This window comes from Schistocerca nitens, chromosome 1, assembly GCF_023898315.1.
Source record: "Schistocerca nitens isolate TAMUIC-IGC-003100 chromosome 1, iqSchNite1.1, whole genome shotgun sequence".
In the NCBI taxonomy this organism is placed as follows: domain Eukaryota; kingdom Metazoa; phylum Arthropoda; class Insecta; order Orthoptera; family Acrididae; genus Schistocerca; species Schistocerca nitens.
In genome coordinates, this window is record NC_064614.1 from 306,337,623 (window position 1) to 306,355,950 (window position 18,328).

The 18,328-nt window shown below is 40.1% G+C and overlaps 1 protein-coding gene across 7 annotated transcripts in view; it reads right to left on the reverse strand.

The window, feature by feature from the left end:
- The window catches only part of LOC126248448 (large proline-rich protein BAG6), a 250,397-nt gene that overhangs the window by 222,969 nt on the left and 9,100 nt on the right, over nucleotides 1-18,328 (reverse strand). The window contains exon 1 of one of the 7 annotated variants that reach the window (XM_049949472.1): nucleotides 10,341-10,494. The exons of the other annotated variants lie outside the window; for them this stretch is intronic. The gene's annotated coding sequence lies outside the window, so the exon portion shown is untranslated. Of the gene's footprint in view, nucleotides 1-10,340; nucleotides 10,495-18,328 lie in introns of those variants that run through there. 7 annotated transcript variants of the gene reach the window in all.

Below are 18,328 nucleotides of genomic sequence, written 5' to 3' on the forward strand. Positions count from 1 at the left end.
ATGAAAAAAATAAGCAAAATATACAAACTGAGTAGTCCATGCGCAATATATGCAACATCAAGGATAATGTGAGCTCAGTAGTGCCATGGTCCCGTGGTTAGCGTGAACAGCTGCGGAACGGGAGGTCCTCGGTTCAAGTCTTCCCTCGAATGAAAACTTTTTTTCCCAAAGTTATGATCTGTCCGTTCGTTCATTGAAGTCTATGTTCACTGTAATAAGTTTAGTGTCTGTGTTTTGCGACCGCACCGCAAACCCGTGCGATTAGTAGGCGAAAGGACGTGCCTCTACAATGGGAACCGAAAACATTTGATCGCAAGGTCATAGGTCAACAGATTCCTTCACAGGAAAACACGTATGATATATTCTATATGACACTGGTGACGGCATGTGCGTCACATGACAGGAATATGTTGTCGACCCACCTAACTTGTACACTTGGCGAATGGGGAAAAAGATTCTTCTACCTTCCCCGATTTAGATTTTCTTGTGGAGGTGATAATCACTCCGAACAAAGTGATGAAAACGTAAGAGTTTGTCACATAAACTGCAACAAATGAATGCAATAGTTTCACAGTCGCACAGTTTTCCCTTTTAACGTTTTCAAAATTTTCCGTGTGTAGACTGTCAAATCCTGCATATGTCCAAGCAAATCTGAGCATCTCTTGGAATTTTGGAAAGCGACGTTGATTATGTGTGAGTGCATGAACTTTGATAATTGGCTGAAAATAAAAAATTAAACTTTTCACTCAAGGGAAGATTTGAACCAAGGACCTCCAGTTTCGCAACTGCTCACGCTAACCACGGGACCACGGCGCTCTGGAGCCCACAGCCTCCTTGATGTTGCCTATCTTGCGCATAGACTACTCAGTTTGTATATTTTGCTTATTTTTTTCATAGTTCCACTCAACTTCTTCCTGTTTTCTTGATTGATCTGTGTTCAGTTTTACAAGGCCTATCCACTGTGCTAACTTATAACTGAATCTGAGGGGGATGCAATGGGGAGGTTCCCTTGTTAGTGACATAATGGAAACTGCTTCTCCAGAATACAATCCTGTTTCCTCACTATGGCAGCCCAAAGATGAGGCTGGTATAAGCATAAAAGGAGCTTTCAGAGGACCAGCTTATCATGCAGTAGCCACCTGAAGAGGCAGCAAGTCCCTTTGACAAAAATTTCTACTGAACCAACAATTCAACCCATCAGAATGGCTTAAAATTTGAGTTACATATTCAGCAGGAATAAGCCTGATCAGATAGGAAGTCCATCTAAAAACTGTGCACCATGGGCCTGCACACTTAACAAAAGCATATCACATTCCTTTGCATAAGTTATGCACAGAAAAGCTTTCCCTCGCATATAAAGAATTATAAAAATAATGTAAATACAAGTGTGATTAGCCACAACATCTATTTTCCAAGAACTTAATATATTGGCAGTTCCCTGTATTTATTTTCCAGAAACATTTCTTTTATCAAAAACCTTCATCTGTTTGAAATGGAGATATCCAACAAAGATACATGAACCAAGGCAAAGAGCCAATTGATGAGCCAAAGTGAGCAGACGTTATGATGGAATGAGAAATATGGGCAACTTATCTTTGAAGTCTCCCATGACCTTGGGTTCTGGGTGACTTTTACGAACTATCCCTTTTCCTAAACCTCTTCAGTTCCTTTCCCTTCACTCCTCTTTGTTCCCATTCAACCCTGCTGACAGAAGAAGGAACCACTGGCTCCGCAATCTTGCATAAGTAAAACTTGTTTTATTTGTGTATTCTCCTGCCATCACTTGGTGAGCAGACTTTACTTATCCAATCATACTATACTTTTTATTCTGTTGATAATCTGAATGCAAACTTGCATTGCATTAATTATACAGCCTTATCTTACACCCCCCCCCCCCTCCCCCCTCCAATCCCCGACTCACTTTAAACCTTAACAAAACTATGCTCTAAATACATTATGCATACAGTGGTCAGAAACGAACACTTCTTTCATTTTTTCATCACATTCGAAGCATAATATTCTAGCTGTCTTGTTCAGCTATTTCACTATAGCCAAAATAAATAAATTGTATGTATTTTCATGTATTTGCAAGTGTTCCTTTCTATTTTTGTATATTACTATGGTCACTGAGTGTTATCGTTTCTAGGTCTAATAGCTGCTGTCATTTTTGGCATACATGTGGGCAGAATTTGGTTTCTAAGGTAAATGGTAGTTTATTGTTGGAAACACTAAAAATTTTACAGTTGCAAATGCTGTATCTGTATGAATTATTTTACTGTATAACATTTTGTAGCCATTAACCCTGCATCTCTGCAGAAACAACACTAGATTTCTGAGCTTCAATAAATATAATTGCCCTTCTTATAGAAAAGCCTAGCAATGCCATATTTCAATATCTGGCAAAACACCCCGAATTAATGATGCATTACCTAAGTGACTAAGAATATTATGTATTAGACAGCCTAAAAATTTTAGTAAGTTTAGGAAGATATTATCCAACCCACAAGAATGTTTATTTTTTAGACACACAATAATATTCTTTATTTCAGATAGGGATGTAAGAAATTTTTTTGTCACATAATGTCCTGTTTATGCCTTCTTTGGTGTAATGTTTTACTTTCTCTTCTGCATTACGTGCACCAATTATCTCAGTGTGTAGCAAGAATAATTATCAAAAATTGTCAACAATTGCCTATTTTCGTTGCTATATTAAAAATATCTGCAAAATATGAACTATCTTTCATAATGCTCACATTCTACTGTGTGCCATCTTCAAAAACTTCTTTATCTAGCTGATGGATATTGATATCGTTTTCACCACCATAAAGTGTTGCACGTTACTAATGTAACCAATGAACATTTCCTTCCCACAAATAGTTAACACTGTCAACATTTGCATCCCCATTAGATTGGTGAATGTCATCAGTCCACAAAATGGAAGTTTGCAACCCCAGATTTTCATCTGGAAAGAACTCTCAAAAGTCATTTCTAATCTGTAAATAATCTCCACGACTGATGAACATGAATCTGATAAGGGCATAAGCTGCAATTTATTAGAATTCTCCAGATTGCAGCTTTGCTTACTTTAGGATCCTGAGCTAGTCTTCATGTGGAAATAAATGTATCCAAAACTTATTGCAAAACAATATCTGCACATTTACTATCTCTAATATGTCCTCTGACTTGCCTGTTACAATTCTGAGTTGGTTTTACATGGCCACTATTGTAAATCCATGTCTGCAATCTCTGAAAACATGTAGGGAAGAGGGCAGAGAATCTTGATAAACCCACTCTAATAATTCTCATGAGCTGCACCCATTGCCATTAACATGTTAAATACCTCTGATAGGACATGCCATTCTGAAACAACCACCACCACCACCACCACCACCACCGAAATCTCCATCAATGTACCACCAAAACAGTTAGCAGAGAGTAATGGCTTTAGCATTGAGGAAATGTAAATTACACTATCTAGCATTAACAGTCTCCCACCCATTTTTATTGAGGTGGCATGGGATGGTGTGGTGCAGTGCCAGGAAGATTTTTGACGATAGGGCCTCCAATCTCATCTCTCCAATCTGGCTGAAATTTTTACAAGATGTATGTATGGGGGTTAAAGGAAGCCGTACTCAAAGACCAGTTTTTCCATGCTGTGACATGAATTAATTAACAAAGATTACTTTACTATTACTCATGATCAAAGAATATTGCCATGCTCAGTTTGTGATTATGCTCGACTGCTTAGGTATAATGACCTAGCTGCTTAACACTATGTACAACAGATTTGTCTGAATTTGCTGCCAAAATAATTCATAAATCTTGAGACAAATTTAGAAAATATTTTGGCAGCTTGTATCTTATGATAAAATGACTTTCTGATGCTGATTCTTCCCTCACTTGCAGCCAGCCAGCATGTCCCAAGACTGCGTAAATGGCATCTTGATTATTCAACTGATAACCGTGGTACTCAAGATCGAACTCAATTCAAAAATTAATGAATTTTGATTTTTCAAAAGCTTATACTTCAAGATTTGACTTTTCTTTGCACGACTGAAAAAGAGCTCATTTTGTTTGACTGGGAAATGTTTATTTCGCTTTTGAGACAGATCACTTCAGTTCAAAAACATGTTTTGACTGCTACTATGAGGAAAGAATGAGTGAACTTTTTGAATATGCCCATTTGAAAAAGATGTAAACACTGTTAAAGCTATTATTAGTTGCCTTTCCTTAAAGAAATATATAGATTAATTTGATGAGCCTTTGATTTTCAGAAATGTTTATCATTTAGATAAAAAATCTACTCACCAAGCAGTGGCAGAACACACACACACACAAAATAAAGTTATAACTAAGCAAGTTTTCTGAACAAGTGGCTACTCCTTCGGGCAGAAGGGTTAAAGGGGAAGGAAGAGGAGTGAAGGGAAAGGAACTGGAGAGGTCTAGGAAAAGGGTAGATTTTGGAAAAGTCAACCAGAACCACAGGTCAGGGGAGACTTATCGGACAGGATAAGAAGGGAAGACACTTTCCTTCTCATCCCATCCACTAAGTCTCCCCTCGGATCATGGGTGACTTTTCCGAACTTGTGGAGTTTTTCTCCTCTTTCTGCATTTTTGTGCCGCAGTCCTATAACTTATTTATTTTCTAGTAAGGTAGTTGTAAACTGTGGACAGCACTGACAAAGTGAAATGCAGAACAGTCTCATAACAGTATTTCACTGTTCAGATTTGTTATCTTTGTATCACGCAGCTGACTCAAAGCAGCAGTATACTGAAGGCATCGCACAGATGAGAGGCAAGTCACTGGCCCTGACTTCTTCAGTCAAGCTGAGAAACTGTACACGATAGCAGAAAATCTCCCAAGAATAACTGTCAGTCAGTGTAAGGGAGAATGAACTGAATACTACAAAGTTGTATGGAGCATCATATGTGTAATAACAGAAGCAGGCTGGAAATCATGCAGCATGATGGATCCCTTGGGGTGAGAGAGGCACTCTCAAGTTTACATGAAAGCTCTCCGATTCTTATGAGCAACTGTAGTGTTGCTTACTGTGTATTACTAACTGCCTGTTAACAGTTAAGAATACATTGTACTTCTGAACATGTGTGTATATGATAAGATCTTCTTGGGTCATCAGCCGACTGATTGCATCATCTTGTGACTTTTCAATCACTTTTGTACCCATCATCTTAACATCAAGTGTCAGGACACCATGTTCTGTGTATCTATGTAACTACTGGACCATTGATCATTTTTGTAGACAGGCCAATCACTGGCCTCCAGAAGATGATGCTGTGCCTGTCCTGGTAGAATGTGGCATGACCCTGGCATGAGGTTTGCGTTACGGTGTCTGTCCATTCTGTCTTCAGACGCTGTCATCTTCACAACAGAGCATTCCTGTTGTATTTTTGCACTGCAGAATCCCACGTCAAGCTGAATTAAAATCTATCTCAGTTTATTAGATTGTCGTGCATATAGATTTCAACTGCCTCCTGGACAACTGAGTCCCAGAACACGTTGGTGCTGCATAGCTTATTTGTTTCAAAATCGAAGTGTATTCCTTGTTGATGCTACACTCTGCCACTGCAGACTTCTCTGCCTGCCCTAGTTGAACAATTCCGATATGCTCTGTATAGTGCTCTGAGATGCATCACTGTGTCTTGTCCAATGTACTTCATCCTAAATTTGCACTATATACTGTAAATGCCCAGAGTCTGTAAACCTAGCCGGTCTTTGGTCAAGCAAAGGATATCCTTAATTTTTCCGTCTTGCATAGATAACTTTAATTTGGTGCTTCTTCATTATTCTCGTGATCTTTGCTGTTGGCAGTCCCGCATACAGCAGGAATGCCACATTCTTCTTCTACTACTACTACTACTACTACTACTACTACTACTACTTGTTCATCCTCTCTTCTCCAATCAGTGATGCTGTAACTCATCCAGCAAGGTGGTCTTGTCACAGATGGATCTGGCTTTATGTACTAAGGTGATTAGCAGTGATCCGAGTTGTGCTGGTTGGTGACAAGCATTAAGGTATATATGTTTGTATGCGTCTTCTTCCTGTAGATTGAATGCCCCAACTCTTCTACCTCCTTCGTAAACTTCATATTGTTATGTATGGTACTGAGATGACATAGGAACTCCTGTAGGTTTTCTCTGCCAAGTGGCCATACTACAAAGATGTCAGCTACGTATCTGAAGAACACCTTTGGTGTTAGGTGGGTGGTATTCAGAACTACAGCCTGTAAGCATTCTATGTGTAGAGCAGCCACGCCATGAGCTACGGGGTAACCCACGGCAAACCCATCTATTTGCTCACAGACTTTCCAATCAAATTTGTTATAGGTTTCAGTACACGTTGAAAGAGTGACTGTGACATAATCGAAGTGTCCCTCAAATAGAGTTTAAGGAATTTTCCAGTGGCACCTTGACTGGGTGTAGGCCCTTCTCATGTAAGCATGATCCTTTGAGTACAGTCACAAATTCAGTCCTGTTTGTAACATTATGTGGACAGTCACCCAGGACAGGGTTTAGCAGCTGTGTTACATGTTTGGTTAACCTGTATGTCGGCAAGTTTATGGTGTACATAAAAGGCCACATTGGAACTTCCTCCTTATAGATTTTCAGTAGGCCATACAGTCATGATGAGGCTGATGCCTGGGGTAAAGCCTTCTGATGGTGTTCCTGTTCAGTCTTCAGCTGTGGTTTTGCACATCACAAATGTTGTCCATCCTTCCCCCACTTGTCTGCATGCTGGATCTTGCAGTTAAGTGTCAATCTTCAGCCAGTAGTCTCCAGACTTCAGTAACACTGTCAGCATCTAAGACCACTATATTCTTGTCATCACATAGGGCCGATAGCATCCTGCATTCTGCTGCCAGCAGTTCTTCGGCATTATTGCCTTCGAGGATCCTGCATGTCTCCTTCCTTCTTCAGCGATCTCCAAAGGGAGTCCACATATGACTTGCTCAACGATGTTTATGTTACATTTTGGTAATGTTCTTGGAACTGGAGCAAACATTGAAATGATGGCTCATCTAATTCTCTGTAAGGTTGATGATGGTCTTAGCATTGCTGGTTTAGCCTTCCTGGTGTCGAGCTCTGGAAATCAGAGAAACTTGTTCCTATCGAAGCGAGATACAGGTGGTGAGTGAATAATGTCCTTGCATTCTTGTCAAATTAGTCTGGTAACATGGATGTGCACCCGCATCAAGGCCAAACTCAAGCATCATAATACGCATTTTGTCCTGGTCATGTTCGCACAATGCCACAACATAGCAAACTGTGGCTTCACTTCCTTATCCAGACATAGTAGCAAAAAGGTCAATTTGCTTAGCAGCTTACCCTTTTGATTTGAAGAGAAGGGAGACACACCAGGCCCTCAAGAATACAATAACGCTGAAGACCAACATTTTGGGAGAACACAGGTTGCTACTGGCCCTATGTGATGACAAAGATGTAGTGGTCTTAGCAGCAGATAAAGGTAATCCAACAGTGCTACTGAAGTCTGAAGGTTACTGACAGACACTTCACTGCAAGATCTGGCATAGAAACAAGGGGAAAGGATGTGACAACGCATATCACAAGCAAAACAATTGGTCTTTAACAGGTCAGGACAATAAAGGAACACCATCAGAACGTTTTACCACAGGGCACAGATACCACCACTGACTATATAACCTTCTGAAAATCTATAATGAGGAAGTTCCGCAACAGCCTGTTATGAGCACCATAAACTCGTCAACATACAGGATAGTCAAAATCTAGTGCATGTGATAAAATGTGTCGTGGTTGACTGTCCATATCACATTACGAACTTGACTGAATCTGTGAGAGTTACCCTTGGACAAGAAGGCTCTGCTAGTCAGCTTTTAAGTCACATCGCTTTCCACCCAGGTGCCACAGGAAGATTCTTAGCTCTACTGAGGGACACTTGAATGAGAACACAGTCACTCTCTTGACATGTAGTAAACACCACATACTTCAAATGTTGTGGGAAACTGTATGAGCAAATAGATGGTGTTGCCTTGGGTCCCCACTTAGCTCCAAGTATTGCTAACCTATACAGGGAGCACTTCAAGGATGTAACGGTGAATACTGCTCACCTAAAACCAAAGATGTTCTACAGGTATGTAGATGACATTTGTAGTGTGGCCACTTGGCAGAGAAAACTTACAACAGTTGCTAAGTCATCTTGGTGACATACATGACAGCACCAAGCTAACCACAGAGGTAGAAGAGAACAGAAGCCTAACCTTCTTCGACATTTTGATAAAGAGAAATACGGACAGCACATTGGGACACTGCCTACAGGAAGAAGATGAACAGAACCTATACTTTAATTATCGCAGTTGCCACCACAGCACTATGCAACTCAGTAGTGACCACCTTAGCACATAGAGCCAGGTCAATTTGTAACACGAAGAGCTTGCCTCCAGCAAACCTTCTGCAAAAACGGTTACGATGAGACACAAATAAGATGTGCCTCACAGACTGATAACAGGAGGGAGGACAGCCCAGAAGAGGAGGAAGAGGAAGAAGCAGCCAAATGTGTATCGTTCCTGCCATACGCTTGGCCACTGAAAGCCTAGACTGAAAGAGTAATGAAGAATTACGAGAATGTACGGAACATTCCACTATTTTTATTGGTAAGAATTTAAAAAAAGGAAACTATTTGATTAATAAGAAAATCTCATACTGTCTTTATGTAAAATTAACAACTGTAAATAGTTGTTCTTTGGGAAAGTTGAGTAGACAGATCATTTCAAGGGTCAGAAGTATATTATGTATGAAGATTTATTACAGAGCATGTTCTGGTTGTTCTATTTATTTGCCTGAGTTATTCCTTCTGGGCTCTGTGTGGTGATCGGAACTGTAGTGCTGTGCTTGATGTCACGGCACAATATGTCAATTTATGTGGAATAAATTTGTAATAGCATTTTTTATTTTGATCAGTGGAATGTTGGAGCCTGAACTGGATGCTGGCACAAAGACCTAGCCAAAGAGGGTGTGTGGGTGTGGGTGGGTCTGTTGCGTACAGTGGTAATTTAAAGATATTTTGATTTTCAATCATACGATGAAAGAAGGATACACACCATCGATAGTCAAGGCTGTCAATAGATTTAAACTATCAATCTATCAATAGTGCTACTGGCTATCACCCATCTGTGCTTTAGTTAAGACCAACTACAGCCCATTACTGGCCTTCCGGCCTTACTCAAGCTCAATTGTTGTATTGTTAATCAATTCAGTTATTACCTGCAGTTAAATTTAACCCTAGATTACTAAACCCTAGTAAAATTTATGATTGCAACAGGGTGTAAAACAGTGAATTTTGTACTTAATTTGGTATGTAATATACCACCGGAGATCAAATGAAACTAATGCGTAACCTATAAATAATGACTTCCTTTGAATAAAATGCGAAGCAGTAAACTTAACAACGGTTTGCTAGCAATGGAACATTTTCTCCCTTTAGTATTCTAGGGTCAATGTAATTGCTGTCAATTAGTGTTTTCGTGCCATGAGCTGTTACGATTGTTTCTAATCATTGATTATATCATTATGGTAAGCTAAAAATATTGGCGCACTACTAAAACAGGGTGTATACGGGGACAAGGAAAAAAAATTCCCGGGTTATTCGCGGATTTCTCCCGGATATCCCATTTAAAAAATACGCTTTTTCCCGGGTGAAAATACACTTTTTCTCTGCTAAGTGACAGTAGGTTTTCCGTACATTTTCCCTCGGAACTGTAAAACTTATCAATCTTTTGAATCGTTTACGTTTCATACAATCTCGTAGAACTTCCCGGAAAAAAAAGAAAAGACGGGGGAAGAGAAGTTTTGGAAAGACTTTTAATAAAAAAAAGGAGAGAAGTTTTGGAAAGACCTTTTCATTTGCAGCAACATATACGCTTCATATTTTCATATTACAAAAGTATAAATTCGAATTGCACCAAACACAGCATTAGTTTCCGCAACGTTGAAACCGAGGTTGCGATGTCCTTTTGTAAGCCAATCATATCTCAAGCCACAAGATCTCGCCACCCGATCACAGCAGCTATTGAGAGCATAGGACACGTGTTATAGTCAGCCAATAGCAAGATCACTGGTTACGTAGCGCAAACACGCAAAAAGCAAAAGTTAACGCTTTACATTAATGTACATAGTACCGTATATCTACAAGAAAAGCTAAGCTTTCACATATAATATTGGTCTCTAAGATTAACACGCTACAGCAGAAGCTAAGCTTTCACACGTAATACTGATCTTTTTTTTGCGTTTGTTATACTTTAAGGTACATCACACAAATGTGCCAGTAAATGTAAAATTATTACATAAATGCCTCGGTTGGAAATTCTTGCAAGTGGCTGATCCTCAACTGTTCAGTTTCGAACGCTCTGTGATTTAGAAATCCATCCCACTTTCTTACACGTAACATAACTCATCTTACGTAAAAAGAAATTTAGTTTGACAGTAACGCTTTTCTAACACCGTTCCAGAGAGCGCCAGAAAACGCATTTTGTGCGTGTGCAACAGCAGTGGTGTAGGAAGCCCGCATGTTCGTGTGTATAAAGCACTAAGAGAGCTTACATTACACCATAAAAGAAACAGGGCATTAGAGTATACTCCAAAGAGCATCGGAAATGCACAATTCGGCTTGAAGTGCAAATTGGTTTTTCAGATTCACAATGAAGTAGGTCCCATCGGATATTAAGCTTTTCAGTGTGGTTTTTGGGATGTGAATTTTCTTGGAGTACCAGTACTCTACGATCTCATTTTTGGTTCTTTAGTATGGCATAATGCCATACATGGCAGAAGATAACGTGCACTTGAAATTCAGCTAACAGTTGGAATTAGCCAAAACTGTAGAATGAAACACTTCGTTTCAAATTAAATGATTGCCTCAGCGGAAAGATTAATAAAACCAAACTTCATTGTTCTGCAAGGCGATTAATGCTTGACTGCTACTAACTTGGAAATTAAAAAAAAAAATCAGAAAACTGAAACTAATATTTTTGCCCTCCGTAATTATGTGAATGTATTTTAATTCACTTGATAGCTCCCGGCCACAGAAATTCGTTTTGTTTTAATTTGACGTGCGAGCTGTACACGAAGAGAAGCAGCGAAATCACTTAACGTAAACACGGATCACGTGGAGACTATCCTCCTCCCCACTACAACTGACGACTCTGTGCAAGCGCGAATCTGGCAGCTAGGTCGCGCGAGAAAAATTTTTCTCGTTTGCATCTGGCTGTTTGCCACTACTGCCGATACAGCTAACACTCAAACTTCAAGTAGCGGGAAGCGGGAGAAGGTACTGCTTATACGCGAGTTAACTGCGAATGCCTATCAGCCCGCTGGCAACTGGTCAAAAGAATATAATGTGAACAGTTGTGACGTCATGCTCATAGCAAGCAGTTTATTGTTAGGAAGAATTTCATAGTCTTTGCCCTACAACCTTTGACATATTTTTGCTATTTGCAAACGCTTGTGCGTGCACGGTGTTTTGCTGTTGTAAACTGCGCATTTACTTTGCCACTAAAGTTTTATTTTTTTCCTCTCGTTTATATTTTATTGTTGCAGTATCATTCTCCAGTAGCAGGATACAATAACATTCTATGCTAGATAAACAAGTCTTACAGGTCAAAATCACAAAAATTTAACTGAAAGCTAAAACAACGAAAAATTCCCGGGATTACGAAAACTTCCCGGGTTTTTCCCGGTTTTCTTCCGGATGAAAAAGTACCCGGGTTTTTCCCGGATTTCCCGGTTGTCCCGGGTTGTATACACCCTGTAAAATAGCTATCTACAGCAGTCTAATGTTAGCAGCACTGGAGGTGTCATTTTAAGACTGCTAAAACTTTGAGGTTGCAATATTTCAGTACTTCACAAGGCAGCGGGGCAGTGAACATCATTACAAATAACATTATATTAAAATCAGTTCATAAAAACTCACTCGGATTTGTCTGTCACCCAAAAATTGTTTATCAACAAAAATATTGCCCAAGCAGGGATGGTTGTTTTTCTTTACAAAATTTGCACATAATTCAACCATCAGTAGCCCAAATGGCAAAATACAGCCCAATCTGGTCCCACGGGCAGTAATCAATTATGAAAATCAGTTTCAATATGGAACAATGGGGGAGGGTTTTTGTGGAGAGCAGAAGGGCTATGTGACGACAGCACATTTTTTTAGTTCATTTGCTACAGATTTTTCAGCATGATGCTTAAATTTGTCTGAGCCAACTGTGCCCTTTATCCCCTCCCCTCGTATTTGTCCAAAATCTATTTATGTTCTTGTAATGCTATAATAAATGAAGCCATGAATTCTATGCATAATTAAATCTTAAAATATGCATGCATTCATGCACTATGAAATGACCAGAAATGCACAATTAAAGGAAAGCCATGCAACATCAGAATTCCTTGGAGTGATAAGCTTGATTTTGTTGTTAACACAATGAACAACAACCAGTTTTTTCAAATTTTCCACTGACTGGGGTAGCTCTCCGAGTTGAGGCACTAAGCTAGCAATCCCTGTATTCGGGAGGTGAGATGGTTTGAAACCATCAACCAGCAAACTTGAAAATGGTTTTCTGCATTTCCCATTTTCAATTTACGTGGTGTGTTGCTTCCTTACTATGGGCCACAGCCTATTCCTTCCGAATTCCTTTTTTTCTTGACAGTTTCCAATTCCCTTAAAGATGCAGTTTCACTACTTGAATGAGAAGAGCTGAATCAAAGGCAAGCAGAATATCTCTTTGGAGACTCCAGCACTAAAAGTCACATTTATAAATAAGTAATTATCCAAATTCTCTTCATGTAGGCTGATGCATTTATCTGCCAGGACATTCTTTAACAGTCTTTATACATTTCAAGAAGTAACAGATAAATACTTAAATGAAGAAATTTAGGTAAGTGTAAGGCTGAATAATTGCTGATCATTTGCATTTTCACCACCAAAAATTGCTCTAGCTTCTCTGTCAAACACAGTGATATCAGATCTCTTTTTCCAACAAGCATGCAGGTAATAATCACACTGTTCCAAAAGGTTCAAGCTCATTCACTGATAACTTCTGCAGCTCCAATGCAGACTGATAGACTAAAGAGTGTAAAATGACCTTGGAGGGTCAAAGGAAATTAGAGTATGACTGCTTTGTAGTGGTTCAGTAAAATACAGTACTCCTGAGTAACTAGATTATATCCCTCCCTCCTTGGTGAAAATTCTGAGATCATTGACAAATAACATGGTTTATCGTTCTTTATGGGAATTCCATATTTTATGGAGCAAAATTGAGAAAATACACTATTATGCACAATAATGTGATATTATGCACTAAAGGCAGTAAAAGGTATTAATGCACAGGGTTACAGTGTAAAATACATCACATTAACTATTAAAAAATCAAAATACACAATATGTATAAATTTACTATCTATAATGTCAAAATATGCAAACATGCACAAGAAAACTATGAGGCTGCCTGTCATGACATGGGTCAAATGGTATCTATTTGTTTAAAATGACAAATTTTATCCAACCATCATGGATAGCCGTGTATCAGCATGCTACTTTCAGGACTGGGAGGTGATAGTGAATCTCATATCAGAAGACTGAGCTGTATTTTGATAGCAAAGAGGAAATACATTATTATTAGGATTATAATTCATTTGGCAAGTGAGTGACGTTATCATATTGCCAAATAAAGAAATATTTAATTGTGCACTTGGGTATTTCTTACATACTGTCGAGAGTGTCTTTTTTTTAAGAAAGACATTCTTGCTTAATTTTGAAGACCATACTATTTATATGAAAGCCTTGTGAAAGCAATTAAAAAAAAAAAAAAGGAACCCTTTTAAGGTGCTCTTTAACAAATCGGACTCACCTTTGACAAAATCCTAGCCACGTCCTTGGTCAGCATTACAAAGACATATGCTAATGATTAGTCTCTTGCCTGATGTGTAGTGAATGTATAATAAAGTCTGACTAACTCCAAGTTGCAGGAATACAGATTCTCCCAGTACCATAAACAACACACCATAGTCACTATTAGGGTTCAAATGTTCAAATGGCTCTGCGCACTATGGGGACTCAACTACTGAGGTCATAAGTCCCCTAGAACTTAGAACTACTTAAACCTAACTAACCTAAGGACAACACACACATCCATGCCCGAGGCAGGATTCGAACCTGCGACCATAGCGGTCGCGCGGTTCCAGACTGTAGCGCCAGAACTGCTCGGCCACCAGCGGCCGGCTTTTCACTATTAGGGCAGACACGCAAGTCCATGGTGGTAGAGCATAGCACCAACGAGGTACACACCTGTTATTCCTGAACAAACCAAGGATCAATACAGAACCATTGGATTCAGGGGGTCTGTTGCGCAGTAGAGTAATCTAATACACCAGTACAGCTGATTTTAACTCTGTACTGTGTGGGTTTCTGCAGTCACAAGAATATGAAAGGAACACACTGTTTTTAAGGCAGTGGCGTCTGCGGACAGGATAGACGGACACCAGGGCTAAGCCCGCACCAGGACCATGCGGTATCCCCACACCACCAGCACAGCATGCTCTTCCACAGGCGCAGTTTGCCCACCTACAGAAGTGTTCAGCAGTCTAGCAGTCATATTGATATGCAGAACATGGCATACTGACACTTCACTAAGATGATCAGTACAAAACTCATTGAAACTTGCAACAAGATGACACCACCACTTGCCTGATCACACAAGATTATTTTACCACTAGAATAGACTAAGAAAGATGTCTGATTACAGATAATGTGTAATGCTGGAATATGTATACTGGAAACTTAGCATGTAATCTTGTGTGGAAGGGAGCATTGATGTTACATATTGCAAATAGTTGAACATTTTGTGAAGTGTGACAACTAAAGTCGAGTTAGCCTAAGAAAAACCCATGAGAGAAGCTCTGTTGCTAGCTTTCAGCTGGATAGTGAGTGCTAACAGCTGCAGGCAAAAGCAATAGTCATCTATATATCTGTGGTAACACTGAGGCATTGCCACAGAGATGTCTACAACATTGCGTAACACGACTGGCTGAGGTAGGCAAACAAAGCTGCGAAGACCAGCCCATTGCAACTGTCTGGGTTGTTCTTAGGCTGACACAACTACATGTTACAATAAGTGATATGTTTGCAGGGCTATGCACTAGAGCAAAGGAGGATAGCGCGTGAGAATGAGTAGGTACATAGTTTTGTAATGCTGTAGGATGCTTCCCGAATCCCCACTCCTATACTTATGAAATGGAGTAACACAGCTTCTGAATTGTCATGTAAATGTATGGACTGTGTTTTATGGACCAGCTTTGCCTAGAAGCTCAGTAGGGCAGCATAGGAAATGCTACATGAAGCAATGAGGAAACTCTGAAGAGCAGACTAAAGTGTGACTGGTATGGACAAGAGCAACCAGTGGCGTCAAGTGTAGGAACATATCACATATACTAGTGTCCGAGCAATAGAGATACCTGTCATTTGTAATTGTGTCTGGCCCAAGAAGGTAGAACAGTGAAGATAGTGTAAATACAAATATGGGAACAAAGATTACATACATACAAAAATACAGTAGCTAACTTCGAAGTTTTGCTCCAGATTAGTATTTTGTAAAATATGAACCGTAGAAGCAGCTTCTCTGTTGCACCTACTTTATCCATTCAAGAAGTCAGTGCACTGAATTACTCCAGAAAGGGAGGGCAGTAGTGGTGCAAGCACAAGACAGGGACCAATGCCAAAATCCAAATATTTGCCAACACCCCCGAGCTCACCAATTATGCCATGCAAGCAGCTCTACAACCACAATTCAGCTGGTGAGACAATAACCAGCATTTTGACACACTTGCTTGGTACTTGGCAGACTGCATGTGTGACCTCAACACAAGACCTGCCCCAACACATAAAAAGCTGTCTGGCCAGCTCAACACAGCTGGACTTGGAATCAGCATCTCCTGTGTGTTGCTGTTGGCTGCTGCCATGCAGCCCCAAACTTTCCTCCTGCTGTAGGCTGCTACCCCAAAGAGTCACATCAACTGCCAGCAACCCATCCCACCTGAGGCAGCACTGCTGAGGTAAACCCACCGAGTGAGACCTTTGTGCTACTGGGGCAGCAGCTAGGGCCATCTTCGTGACATCGCTTCCCAACACTGTGGGCCATGGGATCAACACACTTATGGGACCTGGACACCATGCATTTACACTGAACGAGGGCACACTCCTGTAACTGCTGTAGCTCGGAGTAGTACAGGGTGATTCAAAAAGAATACCACAACTTTAGGAATTTAAAACTCTGCAACGACAAAAAGGCAGAGCTAAGCACTATCTGTCGGCGAATTAAGGGAGCTATAAAGTTTCATTTAGTTGTACATTTGTTCGCTTGAGGCGCTGTTGACTAGGCGTCACGTCAGTTGATGCTAAGGTGGCGACCGCTCAACAGAAAGCTTTTTGTGTTATTGAGTACGGCAGAAGTGAATCGACGACAGTTGTTCAGCGTGCATTTCGAACGAAGTATGGTGTTAAACCTCCTGATAGGTGGTGTATTAAACGTTGGTATAAACAGTTTACTGAGAATGGGTGTTTGTGCAAAGGGAAAAGTTCTGGACGGCCGAGAACGAGTGATGAAGATGTAGCACGCATCCAGCAAGCATTTGTTCGCAGCCCAGGAAAATCGACTCGCAGAGCTAGCAAAGAGCTGCAAATTCCACAATCAACTGTATGGAGAGTCCTACGAAAAAAGTTAGTTATGAAACCTTATCGTCTGAAATTGGTTCAAGCACTGTCTGCAGCTGATAAGATTAAAAGAATCGATTTCTGTGATTTTATCCTTGCTCAAATGGAAACAGATGAATCTTTCGTTTCAAAGATTGTGTTTAGTGATGAAGCAACTTTCCACACTAACGAGAAAGTCAACTGTCACAATGTCTGTATATGGGGCACTAGAATCCGCGGGAAACAACTCAGTATGAACGTGACTCGCCTAAGGTGAACGTTTTCTGTGCCATTTCAGCCAATAAAGTTTTTGGTCCCTTTTTCTTCGAAGGCGCTACTGTAACTGGACTACAGTATATGGAGATGTTAGAGAATTGGCTGTTCCCTCAGCTCTAACAAGAAGCACAACAATTCATATTTCAACAGGATGGAGCGCCACCACATTGGCACTTATCTGTCCGTAACTACCTGAACATCAACTACCCGAGGCGATGGATCGGCCGCCAGGCAGCCCGTGACAGAGCACTTCATCACTGGCCTCCAAGAAGCCCTGATCTTACACCCTGTGATTTTTTCTTATGGGGGTATGTTAAGGATATGGTGTTTCGGCCACCTCTCCCAGCCACCATTGATGATTTGAAACGAGAAATAACAGCAGCTATCCAAACTGTTACGCCTGATATGCTACAGAGAGTGTGGAACGAGTTGGAGTATCGGGTTGATATTGCTCGTGTGTCTGGAGGGGGCCATATTGAACATCTCTGAACCTGTTTTTGAGTGAAAAAAAAACCTTTTTAAATACTCTTTGTAATGATGTATAACAGAATGTTATATTATGTTTCTTTCATTAAATACACATTTTTAAAGTTGTGGTATTCTTTTTGAATCACCCTGTACATTCCATTGCATTTGGTGAATCCACGTATGAGATGCATATTGGCCAACTATTCATCAGTAAACTTATCCATACTGTTATGTATCAATGTACAATTCACACAGACAAAAACGATCCAGAGACCGAACAGAGCAGTCCAATACAAGTTTAAAAACAAAGAGTAAAGTGAGCATTAATATTGTTAACAGCAAGTAAAGTAAATTAATGAAGGTAGTATGTTTCCAAGAAAGAAACACGCAGCACATACCACCAACATTTCCACTATTATGCACACTTTTTCAGCACAATACAGATACAACGACGGATGGGGGTATGAAATCAAAAGGAATACAGCACTCTGTAATGAGCTGCTGGAGACCACAGGTCCCCCATAGCAAACTACACAGAAAATATCCCTGAACAACAAATGATGTCAGGTTCTGGTTCCCCCTTGTATATGAATGTTTCTGCTGCACGTTTTACAATTTGGTTGCTTCAGCACACGTGATAAACACAACCTGTTGCAGTGTGCCTGCTAACTAAAAATAGTTAAGAATTGTGAACCAACATATGCTCACGTTTGCATAATAATATGTTACAACTGTATTTGTTATCACATGTGTTTTGGTTAGGTTTTAAGTTTTCCACAAAACTAATACATATTTATCACAAACATTTACCTTAATACTCACATTTTCTGCAGGTTGAACTAGGTTGTATACTAC